The sequence below is a fragment of the Anomaloglossus baeobatrachus genome, chromosome 11, assembly GCF_048569485.1.
Source record: "Anomaloglossus baeobatrachus isolate aAnoBae1 chromosome 11, aAnoBae1.hap1, whole genome shotgun sequence".
Taxonomy (NCBI): domain Eukaryota; kingdom Metazoa; phylum Chordata; class Amphibia; order Anura; family Aromobatidae; genus Anomaloglossus; species Anomaloglossus baeobatrachus.
This window is the reverse complement of record NC_134363.1, coordinates 74240375-74265850: the sequence shown is the minus strand read 5'-3', so window position 1 is coordinate 74265850 and position 25476 is coordinate 74240375. Positions and strand designations below refer to the sequence as shown.

General features: G+C 47.8%; 1 protein-coding gene across 1 annotated transcript in view; it reads left to right on the top strand.

Annotated features, from left to right (window-relative positions):
• The first annotated feature begins 9015 nt into the window (after positions 1-9015).
• LOC142255960 (sulfotransferase 2B1-like) overlaps positions 9016-25476 on the top strand; it is a 221894-nt gene continuing 205433 nt past the window's right edge. The window contains exon 1 of the mRNA XM_075327422.1: positions 9016-9084. The gene's annotated coding sequence lies outside the window, so the exon portion shown is untranslated. The remainder of the gene's footprint in view (positions 9085-25476) is intronic.

Sequence of the window (25476 nt, the reverse complement as noted above, 5' to 3'; positions counted from 1 at the left end):
GGATGGAGTGCAATGACCTGTGGCGACGGAAGCCTCAGGGGCGCCACACTCCCCCACAGCAAATCCCAGCACGTCCTCGGGCTGAAAAACAACAAAAACATGTGGAAGAACTGCAAAACATTTTTGTTATGAATAACATAAAACAATAAAACATTTCTTCCCTTTATGGGAGGCACAATGATTTGAACGTTACGAACTTCTTATAAAGAAAACTATGTGTGCACTTCCAGTTCATTGCACGGTTCGGGCACATCCCCCATAATTCTGGTAGGGGGCACAACGGGTGCAACTATATACATTTCTTGGCTACAACAAGTCCAGTAGCCTGGCAGTTCGTTTCTTTTCAAACAACAATGGGGCAAATACTCAACCAGCCACTGAGTCCAGTGGCCTGGTTACACAGGACACATAAGACATCACATTCACCGGGGACCACATTCCAGTTCCGTGGCCCGGTACATATAAACATGGGGGTGACATCTTCGAAAAGCATGAGGGGCAGTACAGCAGGAAAGGGTGTCATCTTCAAAAAGAACATTAGGGCAGCACAAAAGGGACATCTTCACAAAGAATGAGGGGCAGACGGGGGCTATTTACAGTTCAGCTTCTTCTTTTCTTCTTTACATGTAGGGATTCTTCTCCGGCTCCCCACCTGGCAGCAGGTAGACAGCGGTCAGCACAGTCTGCGTCTGCTAGTCTTGGCGGGCCGCGCCTGGCATGGCGGCGGCCTGTATTGGAGTCGCTGCTGTGACCGATTCTTGACGGGCCGCACCTGGCGTGGCTGCGGCCTGGGCTTGGCGGGCCGCATCTGCGGCGTGGATTAACGTCGCCGCTGCGGCGGGATCTTGCTGATCCGAGCGGAGTATCGCTGCTGGGGCCTGAGCTGGACGGGCCGGGCTTGGCATCGCTGCTGCGGTGTGGATGGGCGTCGCTCCGGCGGCGAAATCTTGGCGGGCCGCACCGGGCGTGGCTGCGGCCTGGATCGGCGTCGCCGTGCCGGCATCTCTCCAGGGACCGCGGGCATAGTAGCGGGGGTTGGGGCACTCGCGCCGGCAGGGGCATTAAATGACTTACCCCTCGGTAGCATCTCCGGTGTTCTGGCGGTCGGTGCTCCACGCGTCGCTTGCCGGATCTGCTGCATCACCTCCGCCTGCAGCCTTTCACACCACTGGTCCATCTCCCAGCCCCACCAGTCAGCGGAGTCTAGCTCTGGATCGCTGCGTGTGGACGCCATCCTCTCTGCGTCTCCTGCACGATCTCCCAGCAGCAGACTCGTCGCTTCTTCTAGTAGCAGACTTTTCATGTTGCTCAGCAGCAGGCTGGTAACTTCCCGCTCCTTCATCCTGTCAGCCATCCTCCCGACCTCAGCCTTCAGCTCAGCGGCGGTCACAGGCCTGATCCAGGTGAGCTCTTCCTGGCCTCCGCTTACAGGAGCCATCTTCTCTATCTGCTGGTCTGGCATTTAGACTCTTTCTGCCAGCCGGCCAGCTTGTCTAGTCGCCATTTCTTCTTTCTCCGCCTTCTATGGCGGGCACCGCTTCGCGCTCTTTTCTTGGACAAGGGGGCGGGGCTTCTCTTCGCGCCCTTTCTTCTGGCATGCCCCCCTTCTTCCCGCGCTCAGTGGCTTCAATGGCGGCAGTTTCTCACAGTAAACACAGGCTATTTCACGATTCTTCAGGCGCACAGTACCCGGTGTGACCGGGCACGAAATCCTGTTCGTGACGCCAAAATTGACTCGCCCACCCCAGGGCTATGGGACACCCGGTGCCGGGCCGGACCAGTCCGGTGGTAGTCAGTGGTGGCTGGGCCCGGCTCCGTGGCCCTGGTGGGTGTCAGTAGAATATGTGGCTTGTTGAATAATGGTTGTGTTCGTGACGCCACCTGTGGTATGCGGCTATTAAGCCGCCGCTGCTGTGTGAGGCCTCCGGGGTGATGATATAGCAGCAATGGTGGTACTGCTCCCCACAGGTGGAGCAATCCCCGGGGCACAGTTGGTGCTCGTGAATGTCTATGCAGCTGAAATAACAGAGACCACTTCAAGGGTGCAGTTCAAGTTCTTTACTCACACTTCTTGTCACAGTACTGTAGGGACCCTTGGACTGCTGGGACCACTGTCCGGGACCTCCGCCGTTTCTGGGTGATTCTGAGAGTGAAAGCTTCTCTTAGTGTCTCTTTCTTCTGCTGTCTTCCTTAGCCTTGCCTTTGATAGGATAAACCTGGCTTGGCCTCCACTACAGCCTCCAGGCTGGGGGGTCACCTGTCGGCTGATTACCCCTTTTCTGGAAGTTCTGCTATGGGTTCTGGCCCGGGGAGTCTACAACATTCCCTGGGCCTCGGTTTTTACTGTTTGGAGATGATCTTTGCACTCCTCCAGTCTCTAGGGACCGTCCCCTGTCGCAGCTTGATCCCTCCACCGATGTTATTGTGAACCAGGCCACCGTAGCTCTAAACTGCCCCGACAGCTATACAGACTACCCGTGGCCCTGCGACTCCTTCTGTTCTCTGCTTGGTGTCACCTGGACCCTCCGAGTCCCAGGATCTTCACCAGGAAGCGTCTCCTTCTGTTTCTCTGCTCCTGTCTGACTTGGAGCTTTCTTTTCTTTCTCTTCTCCTCCTTGCCTGCCTCCAGCAGGCCTCCTCCTCCTTCCCCACTCTCTCTCGTTCTCCTTCTCCAACTACATGCTGGCTCCTCACTCTCTCCCTCCCTGAGGTAGACTAACTAAACTTGACCTTCCTCTCTGTGTCTGCTCTCTGGTGGCTCCTCCCACCTCCCCAGTTGCCCTGTTCTACCCTATAGGAGCAGGGATGGGTCTTATGACCCCTCCCAGCATGCAGCATGGGAGGGTTGTCTGCCACTTTCCCTGGTCCCAGTGTGTTCCTAGCAATGGGTGTAGTGTGGATTTACCAGGGGACCGGAGTTCACTCTCTTTCTCTCCCAGAATGGGGCATCACACCGCTGGATGGGGTGCAATGACCTGTGGCGACGGAAGCCTCAGGGGCGCCACAGTGCCATGGGAGCAGCCCATGCGCCTCCGCCTTCAAACAAGCCTCTTTCCCAGTATCCAAGAAAGAGGTTTGCGTACAGAGGCACACAGGCCGCGCCCATAGCAGTCCACCACCTCTGCAGATAATACCTATCTTTAAAGACGAAGAGGTTGTGGGTGAGTACATATTCAAGGAATTCAAGGACCAACTCGCAGACATGGCTATCCCAATTGCTAACACCCAAGAAAAAGCGGACGGCTCTCAGGCCGTCATCATGCCAGATGCAGGTATATAATGACTCAATGTCGGCTACCACCAAGAGGGTTTCAGAGTCCACATGGATCCCGTCAATTCTCTTCAATACCTCAGTGGTGTCACGTATATAGGATGGAAGGATCTCGACTAATGGTCTTAAATAATGCTCAATAAATTGGCAGATCGGACTGCATAACCCTTCCATCCCAGACACAATAGGTCTTCCAGGTGGATTGACGGGATCCTTGTGGACTTTAGATAGTAAATAGAATGTGGGGATCTTAGGGTGCTTAGTAAACAAAACATTGAAAACCCTCTTGGTTATAACTCTTTGATCATAGGCATCATTGAGGATGAGATAGAGTTCGGCTGAGAATGAGACCAAAGGAGAGGAGTCCAGTTTCGTATATGTTAACTTATCACGCAGCTGTCTGTGGGCCTCCCTCTCGTACATATTAATAGGCCATATCACGATGTTACCCCCCCTTATCCGCTGCCTTAAATACAACATCTTTCATATTCTGTAATTCATTCAGGGCCTTCCGCTGAACCACCGTAAGATTATCATGTGACCGGCGTGTGGAGATCCCACGCAGCTCATCAGTGACAAGCTTAGTGAATACCTCCACAGCCGGGCACAATGACAAGGGGGGGAACGTCGTAGATTTAGGCACTATACTAGGAGGGAACCCACCTGGCAGCTGAGTAGATTATTCTTCTAAAAGATCTTCAATATCCTGTAACATCCTCTGTTCAGTCTCATCCTCAGCCGAGGGGACAGATGTTCTGGTGTGTAGTTTCTTAAGAATAAGCTTGCGCGAAAAGAGGTGGACATCCTTCAACGCTGCAAAAAAATTGAAAGCATTACTAGGGGAGAAAGTCAAACCTTTGCTCAAGACCTCGGTCTGAGCAGTGGAGAGCTGATGTTTAGAAAGGTTAATTACCTGTAACTCCCCTCCAGCTTTATTTTTGGATGTATTTTGATTTTTATTTTTAGGTGGTCGTAATCTATTGTTCCAGTTAGTTCTCCCAGATTCTTGATTACCCCTCATGGACGTAGAGCCACTTCCACTAGCTTGGGTATCTTCCCCCGAGGTGCATGAAGTCATAGACCCCGACCTTGAGCGATTGAATCCAGGTTTACGATAAGGATGTGATCTTTCCTTATTATTCCTCCACCTATACATTTTATTTCCTTGTTTATCATCCAAATCTCTCTGTAGCTTTTGAATCTTTCTCCCTTGTATTTCTTTACCCCAGGTTTCAATCTCAACATCTAGATCCTCATTACATTTTTTAAGGGCAGCCGCTGTTAGATTCTTCTCCATACTGTCATAAAGCTCAGTGATTTCCACCTCCAGGGTTTTTAGGGATTCTTTATCAAGATCTATCAAAAGCTCAAGGAATTGTTTAGAGCAATTGGTCGCAGCACTTTCCCATTTATTCTTAAATATTTTGTTGTCAACAGGGAACGAAGGAAAAACCTGAACTCTAAGGCGGGCTTTGCACGTTGCGACATCGCAAGCCGATGCTGGGATGTTGCACGCGATAGTCCCTGCCCCCGTCGCAGGTATGATATCGTGTGATAGCTGGCGTAGCGAAAATTATCGCTACGCCAGCTTCACATGCACTCACCTGCCCTGCGACCGTCGCTCTGGCCGGCGATCCGCCTCCTTCCTAAGGGGGCGGGTCGTGCGGCGTCAGAGCGACGTCACACGGCATTGGCCAATAGCGGCGGAGGGGCGGAGATGAGCAGGATGTAAACATCCCGCCCACCTCTGTCCTTCCGCATAGCCGCCGGCGGCAGGTAAGGAGATGTTCTTCGCTCCTGCAGCTTCATACACAGCGATGTGTGCTGCCGCAGGAACGAGGAACAACATCGTACCTGTCGCTGCACCGGCATTATGGAAATGTCGGTGAATGCAACGATGATATGATAACGACGTTTTTGCGCTCGTTCATCGTATCATCTAGCATTTACATAGTATGATGTCGAAAGTGACGCCGAATGTGCGTCACTTTTGATTTGACCCCACCGACATCGCACGTGCGATGTCGCAACGTGCAAAGCCGCCCTAAGTCCTCAAGGGATAAGCCCCATTTCAATATAGCATTCTAGAAATGTGCAGTTCCACCAAGTTCTCGTCCTTTTCCTTAATAGATCCTTCATTTTATTAAAATACTCCTTAATACCCGTGCCAGTAGGGTATTAAAACCAAAGTGGGGTCCCCTTTAAGTACATCATTAATTTGGCAAAGCCATGCCTCCTCGCGGGCTTTAAAGTTCATAGTATTGTGAGAATGGGCTGTGGATAACACAAAAAGCAGCAAGAATATTATATATTTGAACAAAATACACATCTCAATCATTATTTTCTAAATCTCAAAAAGACCACTCCATAGTAGCATAAGGAACCAGAAAAGACAGGAGTTCTTGCAAGGTAAAATAAAGAAATGTTATTGATACAAAAATCACATATGAAATAAACATATAGATTAAAATAGTGCTATAAAGGGGAAAACACCCAAAGATGTGTGGGACAGAGAAACACGCTCATATAACTATCAAAAACATGGGTATATAAGCCAGGCTTTAATAAATAAGTTATAAAGTGCAATAATATATCAAGCCTTAATTCAATCGCTTACCCATTGTTAAAATAGCGTCGCTAATGTGTCCCACAAATCAAAGAAACCCATCCAACGCGCGTTTCACGTCGCACATCTCAATTAACTCAGGGCGGGTTAACTCACAGTCCCAAAACCGGATCTTTTATTAGGCACGAAATGATCTTATTGGATTAATCAGATATCAATCTGAAAGAACGCTATTGCGGCGCATGCGCATCGCACGTAAGGCGACCACTTCCGCTCCGTCCGGCAGTGCGCAGAGAGGAGGCACCCGGAGATCCAGGTAACCAAGGACGCAAGTGCGTCACCAACCTCATCGCATATGTGCCGGACGGGTCAGAGGGATGCATCGCAAATGCGGATCGGTACTTCCAATAGGTGGCGCTGCGCTAGAGACCTGTCCTGGAGAGACAATTTGAATATTTTGCAGAGGGGCATGGCAGCTATAAGTCCCCTTACTTTACTGGCAGCCAGACTGGCTTAAAAAAGTCTCCATAAGGAGAATAGTGTTCCCCCGTGGTCCCCACAAAGCTTCTCATGAGCCAGATCAGACACCCCATACTTTGCACTGACGAGGGTCAAGCACCCCGAAACACCGTGTCTGCAAATTGGGATTCTGATCTGGCATATATATCCTAAGTTATATGTAAAGGATTGTTAAAAATCCACATTTAACTTTTAGGATCGCTACTTCCAATAGGTGGCGCTGCGCTAGAGTTTGTCTCCTGTCCTGGAGAAACAATGCAAATGCGAAGAACCCTGCACACAGCATAATGAGCCAAGCATAGAAAAGTATACCACGGACAAGCGTCCGGGAGGTTGTAAAGCCAAGGACGTTAGTGCGTCGCTATTCACCCTGCACATGTATCTAACAAGATAAAGAATATCATAATAGATGCAGTGGGAAAGACATTTATGGCTAGAGGGATAGATGTGATTCACCTTGGGATAAGAGGTGGTAACGTTAAAAAACTTCTGGCGCAGAAAGAAATGAGATGGATTATCATGCTGAATACTGTTGCCCCTATGGGCCTTAATGAAGCGGCGAATTTTGCGCCTTTTCTATAATGTCCTTATAATGGTCCTTTTTTGAATTTTTGCTCCGATTCTTTTTATGACTTGGTCATAATACATATTGAAATGTTTTTGCCAGTTTTTAGAATCTTTTTAATTGGTGCTATATTCATTTATAAATCTAAAACCTGTACTCTCAATCCCAACTCTTAGGATTCGTAATATGGTCCAGCCATGAAAAAGTGACGAAAGGCATGTGGAATAAAAGATATATATAACTACCATTTATGAATAAAGTCTGAGTATCTGGAGGAGAACAAAAGACACCTTCATTATGAGAAATAATAATTATGTTTGATTCTATGTATTTATATCTTGTGATATGTGCCTAGGATAAATGTTCCCTCTGGTATCCGTTGTTTTACTCCCCTGCTCTGAAGTTTGTTTTGTCACTTATCTTAGATTTGATCTCGTTATGTCTGATTATTTCATTGTGCGCATTCCCACTGCATCTATTATGTTATTCTTTATCTTATTAGATACATGTGCAGGGTGAATGGCGACACACTAACGTCCTTGGCTTTACAACCTCCCGGACGCTTGTACGTGGTATACTTTTCTATGCTTGGATCATTACGCTGTGCGCGTGTTCTTCGCATTTGTGATACGTCCCTCTGACCCGTCCGGCGCATATGCGATGAGGTTGGTGACGCACTTGCGTCCTTGGTTACCTGGATTTCCGGGTGCCTCCTCTCTGCGCACTGCCGGACGGAGCCGAAGTGGTCGCCTTACGTGCGATGCGCATGCGCCGCAATAGCGTTCTTTCAGATTGATATCTGATTAATCCAATAAGATCATTTTGTGCGTAATAAATGATCCGGTTTTGGGACTGTGAGTTAACCCGCCCTGAGGAAGCTGAGATGTGTGAAGCAAAACGCGCGTTGGATGGGTCTCTTTGATTTGTGGGACACATTAGCGACGCTATTTTAACAATGGGTAAGCGATTGAATTAAGGCTTGATATATTATTGCACTTTATAACTTATTTATTAAAGCCTGGCTTATATACCCATGTTTTTGATAGTTATATGAGCGTGCTTCTCTGTCCCACACATCTTTGGGTGTTTTCCCCTTTATAGCACTATTTTAATCTATACGTTTATTTCATATGTGATTTTTGTGATTTTTGTATCAATAACATTTCTTTATTTTGCCTTGCAAAAACTCCTGTCTTTTCTGGTTCCTTGAGCTTCTGATGTACCAGAGTTGACGCTACTGACCCACCGCGGCTGACACCACGGACTCAACCTCTGCCTCCTGTGACCCCGCTTCACCACCACTGCTGCCCCCGTCTGGTAAGACAACACCGGATTATAAGATGGATCCTATATTTATTTTTTTTACCTTTTTTTCTCTCTAAATTTTGGGGTGCGTCTTATAATCCGGTGCGTCTTATAAAACGAAAAATACTGTAATAATATATGTATTATGTACACGATGATATATTTAGAAATATTTTATGTAATGTAATGTGGTTCATCATTATACCATGGTATACTTAATGCTGAGTGTATTAATATACTAGCAAATTCAAACAATAATAATAATAATAATGATAATAATAATGTTAATATTCAGCCAATAAATAAAACTATTTCTTTAACACTGCCTAAAAGAAAGCAACATGCGGATGTAAATTTTGACTTTGCTGGGGAAGCAAAACGCATGCATTTTGTCACTGACACGGTGCAGTTTACGCAACCAAAACGGAAGAAAAAAAATGCAACGTGTGGACATTTACTCAGTTTCTGTCATTGATTGCTTTCACCCCACTGACCTGAAGGACATCTTTGTAGTGCATGTTCTATCCAACAACTACATCCGTGCTGTGGAGAGAGGGGAGCCGGCCGCATAACAAAAAACAAAAGACAGGAGGACGTGTTACATTGCATGTGGAATCATCCTCTGTTTTTTCAGAATATTTAGCGTTGCCTTTATTTTCGGCTCAGGGAGGAGGGGCAGAAATTACATGAAATCGGAGTGCAGAGGGAGACAAAACAAAAAAGCTACGATAACTCTCCTGACTGTACTCTCTGCAGCTGGTTATCAGCAGCACTGCCTCCCGCCCTCATATCTGCACTTTGCTGTCCTGGGATAAGAAGGAAGGGGATGTGGAATTATTGACAGATCTAACATAGCAGGTCAGTGCATTTGTGACGGTTGTCAATGTGGATATCTTTCAATGTGAATGCTTGTGTTTATTTTTATATATGTGTGGGTATTTGATTTGGTGCATGTACAGTTAGGTCCAGAAATATTTGGACAGTGACACAATTTTCGCGAGTTGAGCTCTGCATGCCACCACATTGGATTTGAAATGAAACCTCTACAACAGAATTCAAGTGCAGATTGTAACGTTTAATTTGAAGGTTTGAACAAAAATATCTGATAGAAATTGTAGGAATTGCACACATTTCTTTACAAACACTCCACATTTTAGGAGGTCAAAAGTAATTGGACAAATAAACCAAACCCAAACAAAATATTTTTATTTTCAATATTTTGTTGCGAATCCTTTGGAGGAAATCACTGCCTTAAGTCTGGAACCCATGGACATCACCAAACGCTGGGTTTCCTCCTTCTTAATGCTTTGCCAGGCCTTTACAGCCGCAGCCTTCAGGTCTTGCTTGTTTGTGGGTCTTTCCGTCTTAAGTCTGGATTTGAGCAAGTGAAATGCATGCTCAATTGGGTTAAGATCTGGTGATTGACTTGGCCATTGCAGAATGTTCCCCTTTTTTGCACTCATGAACTCCTGGGTAGCTTTGGCTGTATGCTTGGGGTCATTGTCCATCTGTACTATGAAGCGCCGTCCGATCAACTTTGCGGCATTTGGCTGAATCTGGGCTGAAAGTATATCCCGGTACACTTCAGAATTCATCCGGCTACTCTTGTCTGCTGTTATGTCATCAACAAACACAAGTGACCCAGTGCCATTGAAAGCCATGCATGCCCATGCCATCACGTTGCCTCCACCATGTTTTACAGAGGATGTGGTGTGCCTTGGATCATGTGCCGTTCCCTTTCTTCTCCAAACTTTTTTCTTCCCATCATTCTGGTACAGGTTGATCTTTGTCTCATCTGTCCATAGAATACTTTTCCAGAACTGAGCTGGCTTCATAAGGTGTTTTTCAGCAAATTTAACTCTGGCCTGTCTATTTTTGGAATTGATGAATGGTTTGCATCTAGATGTGAACCCTTTGTATTTACTTTCATGGAGTCTTCTCTTTACTGTTGACTTAGAGATAGATACACCTACTTCACTGAGAGTGTTCTGGACTTCAGTTGATGTTGTGAACGGGTTCTTCTTCACCAAAGAAAGTATGCGGCGATCATCCACCACTGTTGTCATCCGTGGACGCCCAGGCCTTTTTGAGTTCCCAAGCTCACCAGTCAATTCCTTTTTTCTCAGAATGTACCCGACTGTTGATTTTGCTACTCCAAGCATGTCTGCTATCTCTCTGATGGATTTTTTCTTTTTTTTCAGCCTCAGGATGTTCTGCTTCACCTCAATTGAGAGTTCCTTAGACCGCATGTTGTCTGGTCACAGCAACAGCTTCCAAATGCAAAACCACACACCTGTAATCAACCCCAGACCTTTTAACTACTTCATTGATTACAGGTTAACGAGGGAGACGCCTTCAGAGTTAATTGCAGCCCTCAGAGTCCCTTGTCCAATTACTTTTGGTCCCTTGAAAAAGAGGAGGCTATGCATTACAGAGCTATGATTCCTAAACCCTTTCTCCGATTTGGATGTGAAAACTCTCATATTGCAGCTGGGAGTGTGCACTTTCAGCCCATATTATATATATATAATTGTATTTCTGAACATGTTTTTGTAAACAGCTAAAATAACAAAACTTGTGTCACTGTCCAAATATTTTTGGCCCTGACTGTAAGTGTAATGAATGTCATGTCATTTGCCCTGCCCCATTGAATAACATGGGTCAGTGTGCTTCTCCATATAAATATCAGAGAGCACACGTACATTTTATATTCTCGTGTACATGAGCCTATAGGAATGTGTTCATGTTTTCAGACTTGTCAAAATTCTATAGGGTGTTGTAATTCTCCGGACTCACTGAAGCTGGTGGTGCAAGGAGTGTCTTTACTTATTATGCATTTATGTATTCTGCTATTTATTTATCATTTAACCTCTTCTAGAACTTGGACATACTATATATGTACGTCCTAGCAATTGCAATCGCTGCTGTGAGCCCCAGCCGTCAGTCAGAGATGGTCTCAACTCCATCCCTGGCTATAGAACATTATAATAACATTATTTATTCATTTATATAGCGCTATTAATTCCATAGCACTTTTACATACAACAGCAACACTGTCCCTGTTGGGGCTCACAATCTAAGGTCCCTATCTGTATGTCTTTGTGGTGTGGGAGGAAACCGAGGAAACTCACGCAAACACGGGGAGAACATACAAATGTGGCACCCCTGAGCATGTCAGGGTGCCACAGGGAACTGCACCCCCTCCAAGGGATGCAGGGCCTACCCTCCCTTGGTTCCAGGTTTCACCCTATGGTATTGCTACCAACCGCATTCAAATCACAATCCACAGTCACACCAGGACTGGACAGACAAACTAGTGGGTAGGTCTAGCTGACAAAAGGCCGCCCACCTAGGGGTCAAGCAGACTGGTGGGACGTGACAGAGCAGTTGTGTCGCCCGGGGACCAGGGGGGTACTCAGATCCGAACCACGAGGTCACTTCTGTGGGTATCACGGTGGCGTGACCCGGTCTGTGATCCCAGGCTCCACAGTAAAAGGGGATTTGGTAAGGGAGATTGTCCGTGATGCCACCCACGGTTGTGGTGAGATTGGAACACCACCGCTGCTCTGGACGGGGATCCCGGGAGTGATGGTATGGAGCAGCTAGATGTTAGTCCTCCCCTCCGTGGGTAGGGGGTTGGTTGTCCCGGGGCCCGGTGAGGTAGGTGGATGGGTAGCAGGCGGGTTATGGGGCCTGGTGAGGTGCAGGGTCGCAGGGGCAGCGCTGTGCCGCACGGCACGGGGTACTCACTCAGTCAGTAATCACGACACAGTCCTTGGTAAAACACTCAGCTGGATGGACGGGTGCCCACAGACGGCTGCGGTTGTTGTTTCTCCCCTGACTCAGTTTGGTGGTATAAGTCCTTTCTTTCACCTCCGTGCACGTTCCTCCTGCGCTCCGGCTTCTAGCTGGCTCCCCGGTTCGGTACCGGTGGGCCACCGCCCAGCCCCGGCTACCTACGGTTCCACCAACTGTATCCCATGCTCCCTGCAGACGGCCGCTACCGTCTGCCTGACTTTCTACACGGGGGCCCTAGGCTCCAACCTAGGCCCCAGGCTATGTCTGCCTCTCTGCAGACCTCTTCTCTCCTCCTCCGCCTGAACTTGACTGGGCTTGTTTCCTGCCTAAGGCCAGCTAACTCCTGGGTTGGCGTCTCCATCTTCTGACTCCGCCCACCTGGTGTGTCAGTCTGAGCCCGAGGAAAGGAATCAAGTTTAACTGGGGATGTCTGCTGTGAAACTGCTGGGGGTGGGGGTGTGCGTGTGTTGTTACCTGTGGCCCCTGGCTTGTCCAGGGCGCCACATTCCCCCTTAGCAAAATGCAGACCGTCCTCGGGCTGCCCGTCCACCACCGGTTTTATTTTTCTTTTTTTTAAACTGCAAAAGATTAAAACATTAAACACAAGCATTTTCAATCTTCCCACAACGGGATGCACATTACTTCAACGTTGCAACAAAAATAAACACTTTTAATAATGGCAACGGAACGGGTCCTTTTTAGTCACCCACCCAAACAACCTGGCCCTGATGCTGCCCCTAAGAAATGGGCAGCACCCCTTGACCCCAGTCCAGAACCAGGCTGCCCAGATAGTTAACGGGATGGGTGCTTCGCTGCCATTGCGGCCGGGCGGACTGCCGGAGCCGTCGTCATCTCCGTCGCAGCCAGGCAGACTGCTAGGGCCGTCGTCATCGGCGGTGCGGCTGGGATGGAAGCCGGGACCGGTGGCAGGGCGGTGACGATGGTAAGGCCTGGGCCCTCCCTCACAGACGCTGCGAGCTCCGCTACCGGTGACAGGGGTAACGGGTCGGTCAGGGCGTTGGCCGCGGGCACTGAGGTTTCAGTGGTGCCGGACGGACAGGACATCTCGTGCAGCGGTGGTCCAGGAACCAAACACTGGCAGAGTCCTGGCGTCCCTGCTTCCACAGCCGCGGTTCACATGCGGCCGGACGCCATCCCGTCCCCCTTAGTCTCTTTTTAGCACTTCCTTCTTCAGGGGGCGGGGCTCCACTTTCGCGCCTTTCCTGCTCGGGGAAGACGCTCGAGCGGGAAATTTTTCGCTCCCAAGATGGCGGCTTTGCAAAATTTTCGGCCGGACACCTCCGGCGGTAACAAGGCGCACCTCTACCAAATGGCAGAGCGGTAGGATCCTGTTCGTGACGCCAAATGTGTCGCCCGTGGATAAGGGGTACTCAGATCCAGGCCACGAGGTCACTTCTGTGGGTATCACGGTGGCGTGACCCGGTCTGTGATCCCAGGCTCCACAGTAAAAAGGGGTTAGGTAAGGGAGATTGTCCGTGACGCCACCCACGGTTGTGGTGAGGTTGTGACACCCCCGCTGCTCTGGACGGGGATCCCGGGAGCGATGACAGGGAGCAGCGTAGTTGTTATGTCCCCTCCGTGGGGTAGGGGGGTTGGTGGTCCCGGGGCCCGTGGAGGGTTTTGGAGCTGGCAGGCGGGCTACGGGGCCTGGTGAGGTGCAGGGTCGCAGGGGCAGCGCTGTGCCGCACGGCACGGTGGTACTCACTCAGCCAGTAATGATGACACAGTTCTCGGTAAAACACACGGCTGGAAAGATGGGTCCCACGGACGGCTGCTGTTGCTTTTCCCCTGACCCCAGGTTGGTAATGTAAGTCCTCTCTTTCACCTCCGAGCACACTCCTCCTGCAATCCAGTTTCCAGCTGGCTCCCCGATTCAGTACCGGTGGTCCACCGCCCAGCCCCGGCTACCTACGGTTCCACCAACTGTCTTCTCGGCTCTCGCAGACGGCCACTACCGTCTGCCTCACTCTCTGCACGGGGGCCTTAGGCTCCAACCTAGGCCCCTGTCTGCTTCTGTCTCCCTGCAGACCTTCTCTCTCCTCCTCTCCCTGGACTTGACTGGACTTGTTTCCTGCCTCAGGCCAGCTAAACGACTGGGTGGGTGTCTCCATCTCCTGACTCCGCCCACCTGGTGTGTCTCTGAGCCCGAGGAAAGGAATCAAGTTTCACTGGGGATGTCTGCTGTGAAACTGCTATGGGGTGGGGGTGTGTGTGTGTTGTTACCTGTGGCCCCTGGCTTGTCCAGGGCGCCACACAGTCAGCTCCAGGGAAGCAAAGGGAGAGGAAGTGGAGTAGAAACTCTCAAAGGGAGAAGAAACTGGGGGTTGGAGCTTCCAGCAAAAGTGAAGTAGTAGCCCTCATAGTGTGAGGGGCTGGGGAGTTGAAGCTCCCGAGAGGTCGGACGAGATTGGTACACAGCAAAGCAATACTATTGGGAGCGGATACCTGGACGTGCTCCCCCTTGCCAAGCAGCAGTGGTGCACTGGGACTTTTAGTTCACCTGCAGCGTGTGTGTGTAATGACTTTACAAAACATCATCCAGCACCATGACTACCAGCAGTGAGTACCCTGCTTCCTTCCTCCCAACCTCTCAAACCTGCCTCACCATCCAGAGTCCTGGGGCTTTCCCCTACCCATGGAGGGACCGTCTTCTGGCTGCCCCACTCCATCTCCCATCGGCAGCGGCCGTACTCCCCTTACCGCGAACCATGGGTGGCGTCACAAACTCTTATCCCCTGTTAATAGTCCCCTTTACATTTGAGTGGCCGCAAGCCCCTGGGTCCGGAGACCCTCGACCCACAGCAAATCCTGGATCTGAGTGGTTCGACCGCTGCAGGGGCGGCACACAAACTCCTTGTAGATGGTATCCTTGGTGTGATTTGAACCCAGGACCCCAGCGCTGCAAGCCTCCTAAATGCCATGATCAATATTGATCATGGCACTTAGGGGCTTGGTAGAGGGATCACACTCCCTCTCCCCCTTGATTGGGACTGTAATCGCAAGAGTCCGATCGACGTCATGCCTGTAGCATGAGTGAGTTAGTCCCAGGCACAGCTTGGGATGGAAAGCATAGTCGTGACTTCGGGTCCAGGCATATTCTCTCTACCTTCACACTTCTGGGAGTGCCATAGGACCCGTGGCTTGGAGCAGACAGTTCTTTACAGCTACATGTGATTCCAGGGTCTGCGGAGAGTGCAGGTGTTGCGGGCGGGGAGGGGGGCCGCTGTGCTCACCGCGCTCGGGTCCGGCTCTGGGCTGCTGCTTGCTCGCCGCTGCTTGGTAGCTCGAGCGGTGGGCCGGATCCGGGGACTCGAGCGGCGCTCCTCGCCCGTGAGTGAAAGGGGTGGTTTGGGGTTGGAGGGTATGGTCCGTGACGCCACCAACGGTTTGTGGTGAGGTTGGACACCACCGCTGCTAGTGATGGGGATCCCGGGAGCGATGGCGGGGAGCAGCTTGGATGTTGTTTTCCCCTCCGTGGGTAGGGGTTTGTTGTCCCGGGGCCCGATGAGGTGTCGGGGGAGGCAGGGTTGGCGAGGTGCAGGGTCGCGGGGGCACCGCGGTGCCAGACGGCACAGTGGTATTCACTCAGCCAATGATGAACACAGAGTCTCCGGTAAAACAAACAGCTGTATGGACGGGTCCCGCAGCCGGCTGCTGTGGTCACTCCCAGAAGGTTGGTGGTGGCTGCCTTTCCCTGCACCTGTTGTGTGACTTCGGTCCCGATGGCTTCCCACCGGTAACCTGCTCCCCAGCTTGGATGTGTGCCGGAGGAGCCCCTTTTGCCCGAAGGCTCTGGCCCTGGGAATTCTAGCTGTGGTTGTAGCTGTATTTCCCTTTCACGGTTTGGACGGTTGCCTTCAGTCGGGTCTTTGCTGCTAGGAAACCCCGGAGGTTCCAGTCGCTAACGGATTTGACCGGCTTAACGGCGACTCCAAGCCTGGTCGGGGTCCGCAGGCCCTGCCAGTTTGTGCTGGCTTCTCTCTGGTTCGGTACCGGCGGGCCACCGCCCGTCCCCGGTCCTACGGTTCCGCGTCGTTCGGCCTCTCCTGCAGATGGCCACCACCGTCTGCCAACCTTGCTCTCGGTGCCCGGGCCACGTACCCGAACACGGTCAGTCTGCTCCTCTAATACTACTTCTTGCTCCTTCTCCTTCACTCTCCCTAACTACTCTGACTTCCTTTCCCGCCTCCAGGACTGTGAACTCCTCAGTGGGTGGAGCCAACCGCCTGGCTCCACCCCACCTGGTGTAGACATCAGCCCCTGGAGGGAGGCAACAAGGATTTGTGTGTGACTGATGTGCCTATCTCGGGGTGTGGGGTGTTGTTGCAGTTCCTGTGACGACCTGGCTTGTCCAAGGCGCCACATTGGAAACACCCGAGCCCGTTCCATTTTCCATATACACCAAGATTGGAGGGACCCCGACCAGAAAGGACTCACAGTGGGAACATCGTTGTTGACCTCGAATTACTCAGGATCGACTGGGGCCCATCACGTCTGTGACCGGCATCTTCCAGGTAAACCAGAACTGTGAGTACAGAAACCTTGAACCCGCAGAGACTGTGTTCACCTGTCCTTGCTGGCACCGGCGCCCCACGTTTCGGCGCCCACCATCACTACTCCACTCATCATCCTCCCCGGGGCCCGCTCAACCTGTGGGGAGCAGAAACATCTTAGCTGCTACAACCATTAGAGGACAGTGACAGCATCAGTGGCTATTCCCTGGCCACGTACCGCAAGTGGCGTCACGAGACAAATCCTCCACCATCATCCCCCCTTCTTTATTTTACGCCTTGGGGCCAAGAAGCCGGGTAGGGCCACACGTGACATCAACCTGACCCGACATCACCAGGCCCAGCGACAAGTAAAGTTAACCCCTTGCCCCATGGGTGCTACACATGATCACTCAGGCCTTCAAAGTGCAGCTCTGGCAGCTACACTGTACTGCAGTGATCACTCATTGCAGTACAGAGTATCTGCAATCAAAGCACTGTAGGGTAATGTAACAGGTAAAAACAAATTATAAAAATATTTAAAAAAAAAAGATCACAAAATAAAGAACAAAAAAAATATTCCAATAAATAGATGATTGTGTAAAAAAAATAAACAAAAAGTACAGACATTTCCTACACTTTATCAGTAACAACCCGTTGTATAAAAAGAGGAAAAAAAAAATAGATAACAGTCAACTCACTAGTCTTGTTGCAGTGGATAGCATTGTTCCCCTTGTATTCCACGCCCGGAGAGGGTAGGGACTACCGCATATGAAATAAGAAAGAAGAAAAGATTCCAGCAAAGGATCCACATCCAGGGGTGTATAAAAAATAACTTTTATTCAAGATTCCATTGAATATCCAATTGTTTAATAATACTGGCAATACATCTAATACAGTCTTAGTAAAGACAATTTGTTTTAGCTATTTATGCCTTCATCATGCCAACACACGTAATCTTGACTAGGACTGCATTCAGCATCGGACTGGCTACCAGGGAAACCGCTGGTAATATCAGTCCTGGCTGCGGTTACCTGCATTGAACTCTGGAGCTCTCACCTGAGCTCCGGAGTGCAGCCTGGACTGAAGAGCGGATTTGCAGGACTGAACTGCGAGCGTGGACTGATTCCCCGACTATCACAATTCAGTCCATGACAGCTGTGGAAAGGCCGGGCTGAACTCTGCAGCTCAGGTGAGAGCTCCGGAGTTCAATGCAGGTAACCGCCAGGACTAGTATTACTGTTAGTTTCTCTGGTAGCCAGTCTGACTCTGACTGCAATAGATGTATTACTAGTATTAATGAACAGATGGATTTTTAATGGAGTCTTGAATCAAAGTTATTTTGTATACAGCCCTGGATGTGAATCCTTCACTGGAATCTTTTCCTCTTCCTGATCTATAAATCTGTGACACTAGTTAACCCCTTTAATGAACACCGTAAAAAAGAAAAACGCAACAAAAACTGTCTTTTCTTTAAGCTGACAAAAAAATGGAATAAAATGCGATAAAAAATGGGGGCCGATGTAGTTGCTTACTGCCATTCGTGTGACACATGTAAGAGAGTGGGGAAAGTGGGCAAATGCACCAAAGCCCCACTGGTATCTTTGCCCATTATTGACGAGCCTTTCAGGAGAGTGGCTGTGGATCTGGTTGGACTGTTGACCATCCCCAGCAGTTTCAGTAAACGCTTTATATTATTGGTAGTAGATTATGCCAACCTGTACTCCAAAGCAATAGCCTTGTCCTTGACCTGATAAGGTGGACACTGCCTTGCTGGAGATTTTCTCCCAAATAGGTTTTCCCAAGGATATGCTCAATGAACGTGTGAGGAAAATTATGTCACTATTCATTTACACACCCCCTGCCCTGCAGCAAAGAATTCCCCAACTCTAGTAGCCAAATGGCCAAGTGACAAATCCAATCAAGACTAAGGAAACATAAGCAGCTCCCCTGCTGTCAAGAGTATTCATCCAGGGAGATGGGCAGACATCTACAATTTTTATAAACAGCTTCAAACAAGAATCCTAGACTTTTAGACTCCTGTGTAAGAGTTACAATATTATGGAGTGCTTCGCTGCGCCATATAAGGCTGGTATATTTCCGGCTTCATGACGGCGAGATACACGTCACACATATTTTCTTTTAATAGTGTGACATCCAGATCAGCGCAAAAATAATAACTCTCCAAGAGGAGCCCACAGACCTATCATGTTTCATAACTATGGATAGATATGAGATAGCGTTAAAGAGAAGTGAAGGGTGAGTAGTAACATATTCGGGTTTGGATTATTTGTGCCGAACAATTTGTACAATTTGTGTATTTGTCTGAATAACACACCTAATCAAGTCAATGGAAATTTTAATTTTTTTTCTGGAGGACTTTAAAAGTAATTCTGGGCGGGCTGTAAAAGTGCTGCAATGGATGGAAAAGTGCTGAAACTGAATTTAAAAAAGCAGCATGCGGTCCTTCGTATTTTGATACACAGCCAAGATAACGCAGACAGCTGGGAGCTGCAGCCTCCACCTGCCTGCTTTATCTGTGTTGGGTATCGGAAAACGGGGGACCCTACACCATTTTTTCATATTATTCATTTATTTTTACACTCTACTTCCTGAGCCAGACAGCTAGTGTGAGGGCAACCAATAACAGATGCTGGCACAGAGGGTGGACAGGGGGAAGCTGTACTGCAACCAACCACAGACACTGTTATAGAGGGTGAGTGAGGGAAGCATTGAATATTCATAACGGTTAATGATCAAACCCAGAAGCAGTGTGAAAGCCGCAGTAAACTCTGCAAGTAAAATTCTCCTGCTTAAATGACTACACATATTTATTTTCACCGCAGCTGCCAATCACAGTAATGCCAGTAGCAAAGATTGCTACAGCATTATTGTGATTGGGGAGCAATCCTCGCATTTTTAATGGCTGAAAATCAAGCGCCAAACCCTGGGGAGGAGACTCGAAACTCACGAATGCCATAATACTCGATAAGTAATGAATATCCCGAATACCTTTACCCCTTCATGACTGAGTGATTGTCTGTTTTTCATTTTTGTTTTTTGCTCCCCTTCTTCCAAGAGCCGTAACGTTTTTATTTTTCTGTCAATATTGCCATATGAGGGCTTGTTTTGGACGAGTTGTACTTATAAATGAATCCGTAAATATTACCATATAGTGTACTGGAAAATGGCAAAAAAATTTCAAGTGAGTAAAAATTGCCAAAAAGTGCAATTGCATGATTGTCTTTGGGATATTTTATTCCCTGTGTTCACTATATGGTAAAACTGATGTGTCGTTGTAATGACTCAGGTCGGTACAAGTTCGTACACACCAAACAAATATAGGTTTACTTTTACCAAAGGGGCTAAAAAAATTCAGAAGTTTGCACCACTTTTTACGACCTGTAGTGTTCTCATTTTTTGGGATATGGGGCTCAATGATGGCTTATTTTTTGCATCTCGAGCTGATGTTTTTAGTGGTTCTATTTTTGCCCAGATGCTACATTTGATCGCCTCTATTGCATTTTGCGCAAAATTTGCGACGACCAAAAAACATAATTTTGGGGATTGGAATTTTTGGCCAGTATGCAGTTTATCAATCAGCTTCCTTAGTTTTATCCAGGCTTATAGAGGAAACCTAGAGAACGGTCGGCACTCAAAAAACAGTCTTTTATTTCATCAATTAAAACTGGAGCGGTACAATAGTGAGGGAGGATATGGAGAGCGGTGGGATGACGGCTGCCATTTCGCACAAGTGTTTGTGGCTCTACGGGTCCTGACGTCAACCACTCACCTCCCACATCCTTAAAGGTGAGAACAGGTGATGCCAATAAATACATGTAGGAAAAAAAATACACTTAAATATACATCATAGAAAAATCATTAAAAACACAGACTAAATATCTGACCGGAGTAGTAGTAATAGATACCGACAAAGTGCAGTACATTTTTAAGAAAAAAAATAATAAAAAATTATTTTTTAAAAAAAATATTTTTCTTTTTTTTTCAAAACATTTTTTTAAACATACTGTATATGGAAACAAGGAATATATTTCCTATAAAAAGAGAGAAATGTCATTTTTTTGTTAAGCCCTAAGTAACTTTGTGCTTTTATTTCTATAATCCAGCGCGATTCATTTTGTAACAGGATTTTATGAGAATCTCCACCATATGGGTGTTTTTTTATTGTCTCTATACCTCTTTCACACACTTCACGGACGGGTGTTTTATCACGCACGTTTTTCACGGACGGGTCAAAGGTGCGTATTACACTCAGTGTGCCGTGTTTATGGCACAGGTGTGTTCTCCGTGTGTTATCTGTGATAACACACGGAGAACGGGAACTTTCTGCTCACCTGTCCCTGGCTTCCCTGTCCGTGGTGTTGATCTTCGGTCTCCGGTCCTGCCGACTCCCCGCTGCTGCTGCTTCCGGCCCGCAGTGAAGTGAATATGCAATGAGCATAATGAGCGGCGGTCGGAAGCAAGTGACAGCAACGGCAGAGACAGCAGGGCTGGAGAGGGTGAGTAAAGTTTTTTTAATTTTTTTCTCATACACGTGTATTTTCTCCGGTGCGTGTCACACGGAACACCTCAGTTTGCGTTCCGTGTGACACCCGTGATGCTGGAGAAAAATTGACATGTCTACGTGTGGAGCACACGGGCACACGTATGCTCCACATGGACACACGGTCCATGGCAGAACACACACGTGAGCGTACACCCATTGATTTTAATGGGTCAACGTGTGCCCGTGTCTCTGGTACGTGAGGAAACGGACCAAACACGTACCGGAGACACGGACGTGTGAAAGAAGCCTAAAAGAGAGGCATTCACTGTTACTCATGTGAGCAGTTCTCACATGTTCTATCAATTTAGGTGAACCTTTTCCCGTTAGAACAGAGTTGAAATGTTCGCGGAATCTAATAAAGAGAGGACGAATGGTCTTTCCAATGTAAAAAAAAAAACTCGCAAGGAGACCATATACAGTAAACTACAAACTTGGTTCTGCATGATATAAATTGGTTAACCTTGATCTTTCTATCCTTTATTTTTAGTTGATTAGAAGTCCGATGAAAACAACAGAAGGAACAATTGCCGTATTTAAAATTGCCTATGGGGCACATTTTTTCAAGCCAGTTCCCACTTGTTTTTTTAAATCTATTACGAGTCAGGATGCCACCTACATTGTGACATCTTCGATTTTTAATCAGCGGTCTGTTACTTGCTATTGCTTCTAAAGACCACTTTACACACAGAGATAAATCTTTGGCAGATCTGTGGTTGCAGTGAAATTGTGGACAATCAGTGCCAGGTTTGTAGGTGTGTACAAATAGAACAATATGTCCATGATTTCCCTGCAACCATAGATCTGCCAAAGATTTATCTCTGTGTAAAGTGGCCTTAAGTCCTTGTCCTGTGACAACACATGCCAATGTTTATTTATGGCCAGCCACATAGCCTGTTCCATGAGACCATATTTAAAGCTAAATGTGAATCTCCTATTTTCTTTTGAACCCTGTGAATTCCTATGGGAACAGATCTGCCCTGGGGTCAAAAAAGTGGCTTTTTCAAAGGCTTCATTAACCACTTTGTGAGGATAGCCTCTTTAGTACAATCTCATTTTTAAGCCGGCTTTACACACTACAATATATCTTACGATGTGTTGGCGGGGTCACGTCGTAAGTGACGCACATCCGGCATCATAAGGTACATTGTAGTGTGTGACAGGTACGTGCGATTGCGATTGAACGAAAATCCGTTCATCGCATACACGCAGTTCATTCTTCATGAATTGAACATGCGGTTGTTCAATGTTCCCGAGGCAGCACACATCGCAGTGTGTGACACCCCGGGAACATTGAACAGATCTTACCTGTGTCCCTCGGCTCCAGCCGCCAATGCGGAAGGAAAGAGGTGGGCGGGATGTTTACGTACCGCTCATCTCCACCCCTCCGCTTCTATTGGCCGGCTGCCGCGTGACGTCGATGTGACGCCGAACGTCCCTCCCACTCCAGGAAGTGGACGTTCGCCGCCCACATCGAGGTCGTATGGACGGGTAAGTACATGTGACCGGGGTTAATCGTTTGTGTGGCACGTTCAACAAATTGAACGTGCCACACATACGATGGGGGCGTTGCAAATCGCATAAGATATCGTATGCGAAATTGCAACGTGTAAAACCGGCTTTAGATCTTTGGATTGCTTTAAAAAATATTATCGATATTACATTCTGGGAAGGATTGTCCGGTAGGATCAAGGATGAACTGGCTGGTGCCTTCTACTCTGAATGACCTGATATCGCTGGCTATCCACATTGACCTCAGGTTACAAGAATGATCCAGAGAGGCAAACCAAAAAAGAGGAGGTCATTACGCCTGGCACCTTCATTCCAAAGGCCCATAATGCAAGTCTCTGAGACTCTTCCTGAGCCTATGCAGGTGGATCAAGTACATCCAGCAAAGCTCTGACCAAGAGGTCCATTGCACTGGAGATAGGTGCTTTTACTGAGGAAGTCCTACTCAGCTGATCCATTTCTATCCAAGAAAGCGGGGAAAATTTCAAGCTCAGGGTCTGTAGGAGAGGTCACTCTAAGTGAGAGCAAGTCCTCTTTATCCATATTCATGTCCATGTCATGTGGCGGCAGCCAGTTTATCAAGTCGGCTTGGACTCTGGTTCCACCAGAAACTTCATACAACAGACCATTGCAGATCGGAACCAGATTCTCCTCCATCGTCTTCAAGTTCCCATAGCGGTGACATGTCTAAATGGAAAGCCTATGGTGAGGCTATCCAGATTGTCACCGAGCAAGTAGAGCTTTGGGTGGGAATGCTGCACAAGGAGAAAATCGCTTTTCACATGCCAGGGATGTCACACTCTCTACTATTTGGTCTGCCTTGGCTCCAGAGACATTAACCTGTCTTTGACTCGAGATCCGGAGATGTGCTTCAGATAGGGTCAGTCATGTCATGAAAAATGTCTCATTCCAGTTCGTCTACTGGTGAGGCCCTCTAACCTTCCGGGTCTGCCATCTGCCTATTAACCATACACAAATGTCTTCAGCAAATAGGAAGCTGAGATACTATGACTACATAGCCTGTACGATAGCCCAATCAACTTACCCCCTGGTTCTTCTCCTTTAAGTGGCCGTATCTAACCTCGTTCACATCGATGCTATAAGGGAAAGGGTTAAAAACCAGGCTGTTGTGAATAAGAAATTGAAGCATCTGCATGATGTGATCTTTATTTTTATGTGTTTTGAAGGCACAGCTCCTTCATCAGGACAAAAAAAAAATCACACATGTACATCCATAGACATAAGCGGGCTTTACACGCTACGATATCGTTAATGAATTATCGCCAGGGTCACAGTGTTTGTGACGCACATCCAGCTTCATTAACGATATCGCAGTGTGTGACACTTATGAGCGATCTTAAACGATCGCAAAAGCGGTCAAAATAGTTTGCCGCGGAGGGGTCATCCTGAAACAAAAAATCATTTTCTGCTTATTAGCGATGTTGTTCCTCGTTCCTGCGGCACCACACATCGCTGTGTGTGACACCGCAGGAGCGATGAACATCTCCTTACCTGCCTCCACCGGCAATGCGGAAGGAATAAGATGGGCGGGATGTTACGTCCCGCTCATCTCCTCCCCTCCGCTTCTATTGGACGCCTGCCGTGTGACATCGCTGTGTCGCCGAACGAACCGCCCCCTTAGAAAGGAGTGTTTTGCTATATTTTTAGCACTAAGGTTCAGATACGGCTTTAAAGAAGGCAAATAAGTAATTTTATTATAAAGGTTAATATGAAATACAAACTTAAAGGAAAAGTATGATATTGTGTACACTTTTGTATATTCAACATACAAAGGTTAAGTACAGTTAAATACTTACATCATGCAAGGAGCTTTAAACATCATCTGTCTGGAGGTCAGAGAAGCATGACATAGACAGAGGACTCCTGGACATCACTGCCCGGACGTCTCACGGAGCAGGAAACATGAGCTTCTGTCTATGCTATATTTCATCTGATCTTAAATAGAGGTTTTCACAAAAATGACAAAATTTAGAGTTAATGTGTTGTAGTCTTATTGATCCATGCCCTTTGATGGCCAAACTTTGGGCATAGATGAACCAGAGATACACCACACATCAGACAATGGGGTACTAAACCCACAGATATTCAAATCTCCCAAGAATACACATCAGGTATTTGAGCTAGGTAAATGGATATATTGTCTGTCTGTGTATAGTCATGGCCAAAAGTTTTGAGAATGACACCAAAATTATATTTTCACATGATCTGTTGCCCTCTGGTTTTTAATTGTGTTTGTCTGATGTTTACATCACATACAGAAATATAATTGCAATCATATTATGAGTACCAAAAGGTTATATTGACAGTTAGAATGAGTTAATGCAGCAAGTCATTATTTACCGTGTTGACCCTTCTTCTTCAGGACCTCTGCAATTCTCCCTGGCATGCTCTCAATCAACTTCTGGACCAAATCCTGACTGATAGCTGTCCATTCTTGCATAAGCAATGCTTGCATTTTGCCAGAATTTGTTGGTTTTTGTTTGTCCACCCGTCTCTTGATGATTGCCCACAAGTTCTCAATGGGATTAAGATCTGGGGAGTTTCCAGGCCATGGACCCAAAATCTCTATGTTTTGTTCCATGAGCCATTTAGTGATCACCTTTGCTTTATGGCAAGGTGCTCCATCATGCTGGAAAAGGCATTGTTGGGCGCCAAACTGCTCTTGGACAGTTGGGAGAAGTTGCTCTTGGAGGACATTCTGGTACCATTCTTTATTCATGGCTGTGTTTTTAGGCAAGATTGTGAGTGAGCCGATTCCCTTGACTGAGAAGCAACCCCACACATGAATCGTTTCAGGATGCTTAACAGTTGGCATGAGACAAGACTGGTGGTAGCGCTCACCTCTTC